We start from the raw sequence: 13,024 nt of genomic DNA, 5'->3' as shown, positions 1-13,024 counted from the left end.
GAATGGAGAATGTGAACAACAAATCCTGCCCAGCTCTACCAGTTGTTCCTAAAGCCCGGACACATAAATCTGGGCCCATTAATAAACTAAGCACTTATTGAGTTGGAGCCTTCTTCTCCAGGTTTCACATCACCGAGGCTAGGTGCCTCGATGACACATACACTCCATCCAGTACCTTCTCAGCTGAAAGCCTACACAGTGCTTTTGTGGATTTCTTTGTTGTATTCTGGTTACCTCCCAAAAATATACTGACAGGGAAATTAGATTGTGAGCCCCAATGGTGACAGCGATGATATCTGTAAAGCGTTGTGGAATGAGTGGTGCTATTTAAGAGTACTATAAATAATTTTTAAAAATCTGCTACCGGCCAATGATGTCAATACGGAGAAAAGTGAATTTTGTTTCCATTTTTCACTGTTTGCATATCATTAACATTCATCAGAAATGAATAGGCTGGCTAGGATTTCAGGAGCATGGATTGTAGAGCATGCGCAGGAGCTCCTGATCCATGCCAGCTCTCTTTAGCAGGAAACATCCCAATACAATACCGAGCAGGAGTTCTGCTCAGCTGAACGCCTCCTGTCTGCTTCAGCGAGCGCAATCAGTGTAATTCTTCTATACTGCTTAATTCCTTGGATATCTATTGAATCTTTGCCTGATGGTTATTTTACATGTCCATGTTTCTTGTACTTGTGCTTTTTTTTTTCTTTGGAACATATAACACATGTACATAAGATAGTCTATAGCCAAAATAATAAGGCATGTCTGAGTTTTGTCATTTTTAGTCTGGAAAGAGCCCAACGAGCAGCGCCCTTCCCAGCCTGATAATATAGGCCCGTAGCTGTATGCTTTACCTTTCTTGGTCTCATAAAATAGGGGGGACCCCACGTAATTTTTTTCATTCATTTATTTATTTGATTAAATGAGCCTAGAAATGACAAACCCCTTCTGAGGAAGACAAATTGAAACGTATGTCAAGGGGTGATGCTGTCATGAACCGTGTCCTTCAGGTAATGTTTATCACTGACTGTCAAGCTTATATTATGTGTTATTATGATTTAATACTACACTTCTATCTTACTGATATTGTGGGCCAGGTTACTGTTGTGCACATTCATGTGTGAACTACAGGTGCTTCTCACAAAATTAGAATATCATCAAAAAGTTAATTTATTTCAGTCCTTCAATACAAAAAGTTAATAATATAGAAAAAAATATAGAGTCATTACAAACAGAGTGATCTATTTCAAGTGTTTTTTTCCTGTTAATGTTGAGGATTATGGCTTACAGCCAATGAAAACCCAAAAGTCATCTCAGTAAATTAGGATAATTAACAAAACATCTGCAAAGGCTTCATAAGCATTTAAAAAGGTTCCTTAGTCTGTTTCAGTAGGCTCCACAATCATGGGGAAGACTGCTGACTTGACAGATGTCCAGAAGGCAGTCATTGACACACTCCACAAGGAGGGTAAGCCTCAAAAGGTCATTGCTAAAGAAGCTGGCTATTCACAGAGTGTTGTATCCAAGCATATTAATGGAAAGTTGAGTGGAAGGAAAATGTGTGGTAGAAAAAGGTGCACAAGCAACTAGGATAACCGCAGCCGTGAAAGGTTTGTTAAGAAAAGGCCATTCAAAAATTTGGGAGAGATTCACAAGGAGTGGACTGCTGCTGGAGTCATTACTTCAAGAGCCACCACACACAGATGTATTCAGGACATGGGTTACAAGTGTCGCATTCCTTTTGTCAAGCCACTCATGACCAATAGACACCAGAAGTGTCTTACCTGGGCCAAGGAGAAAAAGAACTGGACTGTTGCTCAGTGGTCCAAGATTTTTTTTCAGATGAAAGTAAATTTTGCATTTCATTTGGAAGGTCCCAGAGTCTGGACGAAGAGTGGAGAGGCACACAATCCAAGCTACTTGAGGTCTAGTGTGAAGTTTCCACAATCAGTGATTGTTTGTGGAGCCATGTCATCTGCTGGTGTAGGTGTAGGTCCACTGTGTTTTATCAATACCAAAATCAGCACAGCCATCGGACCCACGGACTGTGTAAGTAAGAGACCGGGAGAGACTTCTACCAAGATGCCCCAAGTCTGTAAGAGAGAGCGCTGGACCCCTGGGACTGAGAGTCCTTGTAAGTAAGAAACCGGGAAAGACTTCTACCAAGATGCCCCAAATCTGTAAAAGAGAGCACCGGACCCCCAGGACTGAGAGTCCGCGTAAGAGACCGGGAAAGACTTCTACCAAGAGTCCTGACATGCCCAAAATCTGTAAGAGAGAGCGCCAGATCCCTGAGACTGAGAGTCAGTGTAATTAAGAGACTGGGAGAGACTTCTACCAAGATGCCCAAAATCTGTAAGAGAGCGTGCCGGACCCCTGGGACTGAGAGAGAGTCCATGTAAGGCCTCTTTCACACGTCCAGATAATTCCGGTACCGGAGAAATCGGTACCGGAGTTATCCGTGTCCGTGTGCTCACGTGGCACACGTGCGGCATCCGTGTGCCGCCTGAGGACCACACGGACCGTGCAGGAGAGACAGCACTACACTAAGCGCTGTCCCCCCCCGCTGTGGTGCTGAAGGCGGCATTAATCTCTTCTCCCCCGCAGGAGAGAAGAGATGAATGATCAATTTTTTATTTTTTTTTTTGTTAAAAATAAAGTTGCTGGGACCTCCCGCCTCCCATCCCCAGTGCACCTCCCAATGATCATTCATCTCTTCTCTCCTGCGGGGGAGAAGAGATGAATGCCGCCTTCAGCACCACACAGGGGGGACAGCGCTTACTGTAGCGCTGTCTCTCCTGCGGGCGGTACGTGCACATGGAGGAGAGTGCACACTGTTCTCCGTGTGCACGTGTGCAGGACGTATTGCTGTACGTGCTGCCGGAGAAACAAGGACATGTCTCCGTGTTTTGCACACGGACACACGGTCCGTGAAAACAAGGAGACATGTGCATAGACCCATTCATTTGAATGGGTCTACGTGTGTCAGTGTCTCCGGTACGTGAGAAAACTGTCACTACACGTACCGGAGACACTGACGTGTGAAAGAGGCCTAAGTAAGAGACTGGGAGAGACTTCTACCAAGGGGCCCCAAATCTGTAAGAAAGCACCGGACCCCCAGACTAGAGTCTGTGTAAGATCGGCGTCACACTACTGTAGAATCCAGGTGAGTGCTATGCGAGAAAACATTGCATAGCATTTGGACCAGTGTTAATCTATGTGGCAGCTCACATCATCGTTTTTTCTCTCAGGCGTATTCAACATGAGTGTAAAATCGCAGCATGCTGCGAGTGCACTCGTATATCGTCCGAGACTCGCCAATGGAAGGCTATGGGTGCGAAAAAAAAATCGCACAGCACCCGGACCATGCGAGTGCTATCTGATTTTTATGCACCGGTGTCCATTATATATACAGTGTGTATATATATATATATATATATATATATATATATATGTTGTGACAGAGTCTCTGGCATAGTATGTGAAGGGAGATACATGTCACTGCGCATACTGTGGTCAGTGATGTAAAACCAGAGTGTTTTTGACTCCAGCTTGCTAAGTGTTGAGGGGGTTAATAGTAACCTATGTTATTGGCTGGTTTTAGTGGACCTCCATAGAGCGGGTGGGTGGAGGTCCACCCCACATGCAGAGTTCTGACAGGACTTGTGTGAGGTCAAGGTCATGTGACCATCACATGGGTGTTAAATACCTGTCAATAATAGTCAGTGGTTGTTGTGTATTGGGAGAGCAGGAACTCCCACATATCTCCCAGAGGAGGGAAGGACTGTGCGGGATAACTGCAGGTGAACCCTGCAGGGAATGGACTCATATGAACTGTTTTGTTTGTTTTACCATTATAGCAGCAAGGCTCTCTTTATTTTGTTGAACCCTGCTAAGGTTTATGCTATCCATAATAAACTAGCAGGAGATTATCTACCAGAAAGGTTCCTGTGTCTACCTTGTGAAGCAGCTAAGTGTGTCAACCCCTCACACATGGTGTTTCAGATGCGGGCAGCATTCCAGGAACACGCAGCATGGAGACAGAGGACAACTGCATGTCCTGGCTGAAATTTGCCATTTAGAGCGAGACGTCTGGCAGCATGGAGGAGCTTATGAAGCATCTTGTCCAGGTACAGCAGCAATATCAGTTCGCAAGTGAACATCAGCGAGCTGCGAAGCAGGGGACGAATAAGCTGTTAGCACAGTAGCTTCAACTCCAACTGCAGCAGTGACAGAAGCAGGACGCGCTAACACAACAAATAGAGCTCCTTGCAGAGGCAGTTTGTGTTAGGCTAGTTTCACACTAGCGTTTTGAGGAGCTGCGGGGGGCTGCGGACTTCCTCAGTGAAGCCCCGTCCTCGGCTGCACCTCTGCCGCTAGCTCCACCTACTTCTGCATGCGGCCTGCGTAGCTATCTTTAACATTAGGCACGCAGGTTGTGCGGCTGTATGCGGATGCTTTCGCATGCGTTGTTTTGACGATGTGGAGAAAAAAAGAAATTGCAACCAGCTGCGTCCTACACTGGTCCCCGCATCGTCAAAACGACGCATGCGGAAAAATCCGCATACAGCCGCACGACCTGCGTGTCTAATGATATGAAGATAGGTACGCAGGCCACATGCAGAAGTAGGCGGCGCTAGTGGCGGAGATACAGCCGAGGGTGGGGCTTCACTGAGGAAGTCTGCAGCTCCTCAAAACGCTAATGTGAAACCGGCCTAAGGCCTGCAGTCTCCTCTCCGTCTCCAGGTAATGAAGCATACGTCTGGAAAACAGTAAGACAAGCCTTACAGAAACTGACCCCGGGGGATGATGTTGAAGCCTCTCTGACTGTGTTCAAGTTGGTGGCAGAGCGTGAGAGGCTACCACCAGAGCAGGAGGCAGAGGTGCTGTTGCAGCGCCCCAGGGTCCTGGTCGTTGCAGTAATGTCGCTCTTCCACCAGGGAGAGTGATGTTACATCTGATGGTACTAAAGGAGTTCACCTGACCAGGTATCACAGTCACATACTACACTTCACACTCCAGTCCACCAGGGGGAGCAAAGGTTCTATTTACTAGGCCACTCCTCACACACGGGTAAAACTGGTGGGTTAGATAGGAAGTCAGGGAGAAGCTACCTAGGTTCGACCCAGAGAGGACCTGTCAGGCAGACAGGGGGAGAAGGAGGAACATCTGAGCTGCAGACAGAGGGTCCCTGTCAGGGGTGGGATCCTGGCAGAGGCCAAGCATGAGATAGAACGTTACGGAGCTGCGCCTGCACTTCATTGCGGCAGCATCCTAAGAAAGGACACGAAGTGAAGTATATTGTGGAGAGTGAGAAACGAAGTCACAGCACAAGGAGATAATACCGGGAGGAGTTCTGCCCCGAGATCGTCAGCCTCCTTCTGAGGCACGTAGCTGGTGGCCGGAACACCGAGGGAGTAATAGGCTCTACACATTACTTCAGAGACCGGCAGGACAGTTGATTCCAAGTTGGCTGCCCGACCTTAAAACCTATGAAGACAACGGAGGCAATTTGTGGGAGAAGGGCGTCTCTAGGGTCCCTATAAAATAGCTCCAGGCCTACCCCGTCATACGGGTTGTCCTATCCATATCATCTGGGGGACAGAGAGAGAGAGAACATCAGAAACATCTACGGAGGTTGTGAGGACTATCCCGTGGTGCTCAGCAGGGAGGTACTACAACACACAGGCGCTAGTAGGAAGGCTACAGATTTCCACCTGGATAAGGGAACTCTGGATGTGCCTTCGGACCGGCCGGACTCAGCCTGCCCTGTGAACAGTGCTCTGGACTGTGGACGCTGAAGTCTTCAGTAAAAGGTAAAGAGACTGCAACCTTTGTGTCCTTGTTATTCATTGCGCCTTACAACGTCCACCATCACCAACTACACATCTGGGAAGCCCTGGGGACATACTTCACCTGTGGGAAGGTACACCATCTAGCTGCCATTCCATCACCCCAGCGGACCCCTAGCAGCGTCGGTCACCCTGACCGAATACCACAGGTGGCGTCACGAACACCGTACAAACAACTACTACTCCTTTAAGTGGACGCCCCTCAGAAGGGCCACGGACCGGGTCGGGCCACCATGACATCCCCAGAACCGAGACAGAGGGACCCGGTACCGAGTACTCCATTGCCCTACACGTGGGGGCGATCCACTGGCCCCCTATTTGACTGGTGAACCCCAAAAGGCGTATTACGACTTAGCCCATCATGATGCCAAAGAATATGGCAAATTAAAAACTGGAATTCTGGCACGCCTGGGAGTGACAATGTTTGTGAGAGCTCAGCGAGTCCACCGCTGGGCGTATGCTGGCGACAAATCCACGTGCTCCCAAATGTTCGATATGTTGCACCTGATCAAAAAGTGGTTGCAGCCAGAGACTTCCACTCCAGCCCAGATGGCCAAGCATGTGGTGATGGACAGGTTCATCCACTCCCCACCCAGGCCAATACAGACCTGGGTTGCCCAGTGCAACTCCCGTAATGCAGACGAGTTGGTCGGCCTGGTTGAGAGATACCAGGTTGTGGAGAAATCCCTCGGGACACCAGACATCGCTACTTCACTGTACTGTGATGCCCAAAAGGGGTGGGCTTACCACGGATTGTGGCTAGGCCCACAACTTGGGGGCATCCCAACCCTGCTGAGGGGTCATCTAAGGCACTTATGAAGGATGTGGTCTGTTGGTGGTGTCACAATCCGGGACACGTAACCGCATGGTGTCATATGGGGTTATGGCTCTGGGACTGTTGGACTATGGAAGTCTGGTGACCTTGGTCAGCGCCGCACTGCCCCACTAGTTAATCCCTAACAAGGTTGTGGGCATCCGCTGCATACACGGAATGCCAAGGACTACCTGGTAGCCAGAGTAACTGTTACGCCACCTGATACTTACCTGTCCGGCCGGCACGCTCCTGACGCTCCTCCGGACTCTTTTTTTAATTGATTGGAAGGGTTTTGTCCTGAAGAAAGATCTTGGGAACCCATAGAAATTATCAATGCTCCTCTTATTTTGAGGAGATTCCTTTCCAGTTTTAAAGAGGGGGGGTAAGAGAGGGAGTACTGTTACGCCGCCTGATACTTACCTGTCCAGCCGGCGTGCTACTGACGCTCCTCCTCGCTTCTCTCCATCTGGGTTCTCGGGCGCTCGTCCCTTCTGTGGTCCGCGCATGCACAGACGCGCTCCTTTCGCCACTGTGGCTTCTGGGAGTTTGTGACCCAGTGGCTCCGCCCCAATATGGCGGCGCCCGTCGTGTATTTCTTCCCTGCATCTGTCCTGGTAAGACGCCTTTGTGTCTATTGCGTTCGCTGGCTTCTTGTTGGCGTCTCTTTAGGTTCTTTGGCTCCTGTCTTTGCTCCTCACACTTTGACTCTGTTGTGACTCTATACTAATTGTCTTTGCCATTCTTTTCAGCCTTTGGTCTCTGTCATCCCCTGCTAACCTTGTGTTCCTGCCGACCTCGCCAATCCAGTGTTTTAGCCATCCCTGTCAATCCTGTGTTCCTGCCAATCCTGTTTTCCTGCCGTCCTCGCCAATCCTGTGTTCCTGCCGTCCCTGCCAATACAGTGTTCCTGCCGTCCCTGCTAATCCAGTGTTCCAGCCGTCCCTGCCAATCCTGTGTTCCTTCCGTCCCTGCCAATCCTGTGCTCCTGCCGTCCCTGCCAATCGTGTGTCTCTGCCATTCAAGCCCGTCCTGTGTCTTCGCCATACCGGTCAGTACTTTGTCTTTGCTGCCCCTGCCTGTCCTGCGTCTCCGCTGTTCTGGACACCTCTGTGGTCCTGTCTCTCTTCCGTCATCTCATCTTCTTTAGTCTAGCCCACAGTTGTCCCTTTGGCTCCAGCAGTTGCGGTTTCACCCTCCTTGGGCCTGTCCCAAACACTCCCTGTACAGAGGGTGGCACTATCTGGTCCGCTCGTCCTCGTTGGCTCTGAAGCCGTGACTCAGAGGGTCCACTTCTCGGGTTTTAATAGTAACAATTGGATCAGACTCTGGTGATAAGTCCCATGAGATAGGGGTGGTAAAAGACTTGATCCATTCTGTCATACAGGGGTGGGATTTTCCTCTGTTTTGGAACTTTTGGCAAAAGGGGGCTGTACAGAGTGTCCCGGTAAAAAGCCAGGACCCTCCGAAGAGGTCTCCGTCAAAATTAAGGATGAAGGAGTTTCCCCTCTGTGTCCTTGCTGGAGAGGAGGACAAGACGGTGGTTTAGAGGTGCCTGAAGAGAACTTTAGGATTGCACAACTTCGAGACCTCACATTAAAGGGGGCATTTGAGAATGTAACTGTATGTAATGGGGTTGTTCAAGAGCTGGGGGCTGACACCAGGTTCCCTCACTTTGCAGTCAATAGCGAGTTATCTCCAAGGAGGTGAAGAGAATGCTGGACCTCAGGGTGATAGAGGAATCAAGAAGTGGCTGGTCAAGTCCCATCGTCCTTGTACCGAAGCCCAGCGTTGGACTGGAGCACCTTGGGCCCACCAGAGAAAATAATTCTTGAGGCCCATTATGTAGCTACATAAAAATATATACAAGACCACCAATTGTGTGGTAAAACACGCTAATATCAGGGTATGATATAAGGTAGTACATGTCTTAATTATGTAGCCCCCTCATAGAATATAATGTAGCCCACTCATAGAATATACTGCAGCTCCCTCTCATAGAATATAATGCAGCCCCCTCTCATAGAATATAATGCAGCCCACCTCATAGAATATAATGCAGCACCCCACAAAATATAATGCAACCCCCTCATAAGGCATAATGCAGTCACCACCAAAGAATATAATGTAGCACCCTCATAGGGTATAATGCAGCCCTCCTCATATAGTATAATGTAGCCCCCATAGAGTATACTGTAGCCCCCTCATAGGGCATAATGCTGCCCCCATATAGTATGATGTAGCCCCCAGAATGTAATGTAGTCCCCTGAGAGAATAATGCAGCTCCACCACAGAATATAATGTAGCCCCCCCATAGAGTATACTGTAGCCCCCTCATATAGTATGATGTAGCCCCCAGAATATAATGTAATCCCCTGAAAGAATAATGCCGTTACCCCACAGAATATAATGTAGCCCCCTCATAAAGTACAATGCAGCCCTCCTCATAGTGTATAATGCAGCCCCTCTCCACCTCCATCATTGTTCTGCCCCTCCACCCCATCATTTCCTTCTTCCCCACCACCCCTATCATTGCCTTTTCCACCGCCTCCATCATTGCCTTCTCCCCCACAACCCCCATCATTGCCCATTTCACCACCACCATTGTCTTTTCCACCACTACCATCATTGTCCTTTACACCACAACCATCATTGCTTTCTCCCCCACCACCCCATCATTGCCCATTTCAACACCTCCATCATTGTCTCCCCCACCACCATCATTGTCCTTTCCACCACACCATCATTGCCTTCTTCCCCACCACCCCATCATTGCCCATTTCGCCACCTTCATCATTGCCTCCTTCCCCACCACCCCATCGTCCTTCCCCACCACCCCATCATTGCCAATCTCCAATACACACATCTCCAATACCCACAGCACCGCACCACTCTCACTCACACACACAAAGCACGGCACCACATACACACACCACCGCACCACTCTCTCACACTCACAAAGCACCGCATTGCACCGCATTGCACCACATACACGCACGCAGACAGACACAGCATCACTCACCTCTCGCAGCACATCCCAGCAGCCTCTTACTCACCGGCAGCTTTCTGTCTGAAACAGGCGCGCGCTGAATGTTGATGTCATCCAGTTGCACTGCCTCAGACAGGAAGCGCCGGGCAGGATGCCAGGATGTGCTGAGAGAGGTGAGTGGTACTGTGTGTCTGTCTGCATGTGTGTATGCAGTGCAGTGCTTTGTGTGTGAGTGTGAGAGAGTGGTGCAGTGGTGGTGGGGCTTTACATGCGGGCAGTGTATGTGCACATGTTGCGGATTTGCCTCCGGAATTTTTTGTGCGGATTCTGCATCTCTTGGTAGAAAACGCAGGTGTGGATTTGATGCGTTTTTTATGCGGATTTTGTGCAGATTTCTTGCGTTTTTACCCCTGCAGATTTCTATAATGGAATGGGTACAAAAACGCTGCAGATCCGCACAAATAAATGACATGCTCCTTCTTTTAATCTGCAGCGTTTTCTGTGTGGAAAAAAACGCTGCGGATCCGCAGTAAATCCGCAACGTGTGCACATAGCCTAACAGCGGAAATTATCCAGACAGACATTGTGCAGATATTGCTGCGTTTACTACTACCACCGTGGATTTTCTCAGAGTATAGATGAGATGTCATAAAATCCCCTCCACTACACTGGTGCTATAACACATTGGCCTAGTGGTTAATAAACGCCAGGGGACATTTATCATTGAGCTTGAACCAAAATGTGGGCGCCAACCCCTGCTATATCATTAAGACGTGCTACCTTATGTTATGCCCTGATATTAGTGTGTTATATCGCACAATTGTTGGTCTTGTATTTATTTCTATGTATCTACATAGTGGGCCCCAAGAATCATTTTCTCTGGTGGGCCCAATGTGCTCCAGTCCGACGCTGCTTCTGAGGTTGGGTTGGGAGCCGTGCTGACTCAAGAGATAAATGGAGAAGAGCATCCCATCCTATACCTGAGCCGGAAATTCTCTTCTTGTGAGAAGAATTACCGTATATACTCGAGTATAAGCCGACCCGAGTATAAGCCGAGACCCCTAATTTTGCCATAAAAAAACTGGGAAAACTTAATGACTCGAGTATAAGCCTAGGGTGGAAAATGCAGCAGCTACCGGTAAAAGTAAAAAATAAAAATAGATACCAATAAAAGTAAAATTAATTGAGACATTGGTAGGTTAAGTGTTTTTGAATATCCATATTGAATCAGGAGCCCCATATAATGCTCCATACAGTTCATGATGGGCACCATAAGATGCTCCATATTAAAATATGCCCCATACAATGCTGCACAAATTTTGATTATGACCCCATAAGATGCTCCATACAGACATTTGCCCCATATAGTGCTGCAGAAATGCTGATTATGGCCCCATATGATGCTCCATAGAGATATTTTCCCCATATAATGCTGCACAAATGCTGATTATGGTCCCATAAGATGCTCCATAGAGATATTTGCACCATATAATGCTGCACAAATGCTGATTATGGCCCAATAAGATGCTCCATACAGACATTTGCCCCATATAATGCTGCACAAATGCTGATTATGGCCCCATAAGATGCTCTATAGACACATTTGCCCCCTATGCTGCTGCTGCGATAAAAAAAAACAAATCACATACTCACCTCTCGTCACTCAGGCCCCCGGCACTTGCTATAGTCACCTTCCCCATTCCACCGTTGGGCACACTAATCACATTATCGCGCCTTCTGACCTGAGCGTCACTGCAAAGGACGCGGAAGACGGAGCCCGGCGGTGGAACGTGGGACAGATGAATATCGCGCAATGCCCCATTATACTCACCTGCTCCTGGCATGGTCCCTGCACGTCCCTGGTTCTCCGGGCGCAGGCAGCTTCTTCCTGTATTGAGTGATCACATGGTACTGCTCATTACAGTAATGAATATGCGGCTCCACCCCTATGGGAGTGGAGTCTGGTCCATATTCATTACTGTAATGAGTGGTACCATGTGACCGCTCAATACAGGAAGAAGCTGTCAGCGCCCGAAGAACCAGGGATGTGCAGGGACCGTGCCAGGAGCAGGCGAGTATGATTAGACAGCTGCCGCTCCCCCTCCCCTGCTGACCCCTGGGAATGACTCGAGTATAAGCCGAGAGGGGCAATTACAGCCTAAAAAAATGGGCTGAAATTCTCAGCTTATACTCAAGTATATACGGTACACCATAATGGAAAAGGAGTGTTTGGCTATAAAATGGGCCATACATAGACACTCTGGAGTACTATCTGCTAGGACGCAGGTTTAAGTTAGTATCAGACCATGCCCCTCTGAGGTGGTTGAGAGAGAAGAAGGGTAAGAACGCCAAGGTGACTACGTGGTTAGCTCTTCAAGACTTTAGTTTCAAGTAGAACATAGACCCGGGAAGTTACATGGTACCGCAAATGCTCTCTCCTGAATTCCCTGTCTGATATCTGAAGGTGCCAAAACCCCCGGCTTTGGGCAGAGGGGAGGAATATGTGCCAGAGTCACTGGCATAGTATGTGAAGGGAGATAGGTGTCACTGCGCATACTGTGGTCAGTGATGTAAAACCAGAGTGTTTTTGCCTCCAGCTTGCTAAATGCAGAGATGGTTAATAGTAGCCTATGTTATGGGCTGGTTTTAATGGACCTCCATCGAGCGGGTGTGCGGAGGTCCACAGTATCTCCACATGCAGAGTCCTGACAGGATCTGTGTGAGGTCAAGGTCATGTGACCATCACATGGGTATTAAATACCTGGCCATGAGAGTCAGTGGTTGTTGTGTATTGGGAGAGCAGGAACTTCCCCATAGCGCCAAGAGGAGCTAAGCACTGTGCGGGGTAACTGCAGGTGAACCCTACAGGGAATGGACTCATATGGACTGTGTTTTGTTTGTTTTACGGTTATACCAGTAAGGCTCTGTTTATTTTGTTGTACTGTGCCAAGGTTTATGCTATCCACAATAAACCAGCAGGAGATTCTCTACCAGAACGGTTCCTGTGTCTACCTTGTGAAGCAGCTAAGTGAGTCAACCTCTCACAATGTGTATATGTGTTTTGATGAATATTTATTTTGAAAACGATGTGTAAATGACATTGAGAATTGCTGCATGTAAAAGTTCATGTTAAAATCACATTGTAGTCGGATGCTAGGTGTGAAAAATTGGTTGTACTCGCATGACACTCGTGCGATTCTTGGCAGGGAGACTCAGACTGATTTTCCATACGTTTAGTGTGACTCCGGCCTTAGTAAGAGACTGGGAGAGATGTCTACCAAGGTGCCCCAATCTGTAAGACCGAGGGCCGGACTCCCAGGACTGAGCTCCGTGCAGAGACACGGGGGAGTAAGGGGAAAACTGGGTGTGCCA

The 13,024-nt window shown here is 48.4% G+C and overlaps 1 protein-coding gene across 3 annotated transcripts in view; it reads left to right on the top strand.

The window, feature by feature from the left end:
• Positions 1-3,751: 3,751 nt before the first annotated feature.
• Positions 3,752-13,024, top strand: part of LOC143766246 (uncharacterized) — a 188,456-nt gene continuing 179,183 nt past the window's right edge. Inside the window, exon 1 of one of the 3 annotated variants that reach the window (XM_077253770.1) lies at positions 3,752-3,803. The gene's annotated coding sequence lies outside the window, so the exon portion shown is untranslated. Of the gene's footprint in view, positions 3,804-12,363; positions 12,681-13,024 lie in introns of those variants that run through there. The other 2 variants (XM_077253772.1, XM_077253771.1) reach the window with 2 other exon arrangements.

The sequence above is a fragment of the Ranitomeya variabilis genome, chromosome 4, assembly GCF_051348905.1.
Source record: "Ranitomeya variabilis isolate aRanVar5 chromosome 4, aRanVar5.hap1, whole genome shotgun sequence".
NCBI lineage: Eukaryota > Metazoa > Chordata > Amphibia > Anura > Dendrobatidae > Ranitomeya > Ranitomeya variabilis.
The sequence above is the reverse complement of the archived record's forward strand: the minus strand, read 5'-3'. Positions and strand labels throughout refer to the sequence as shown.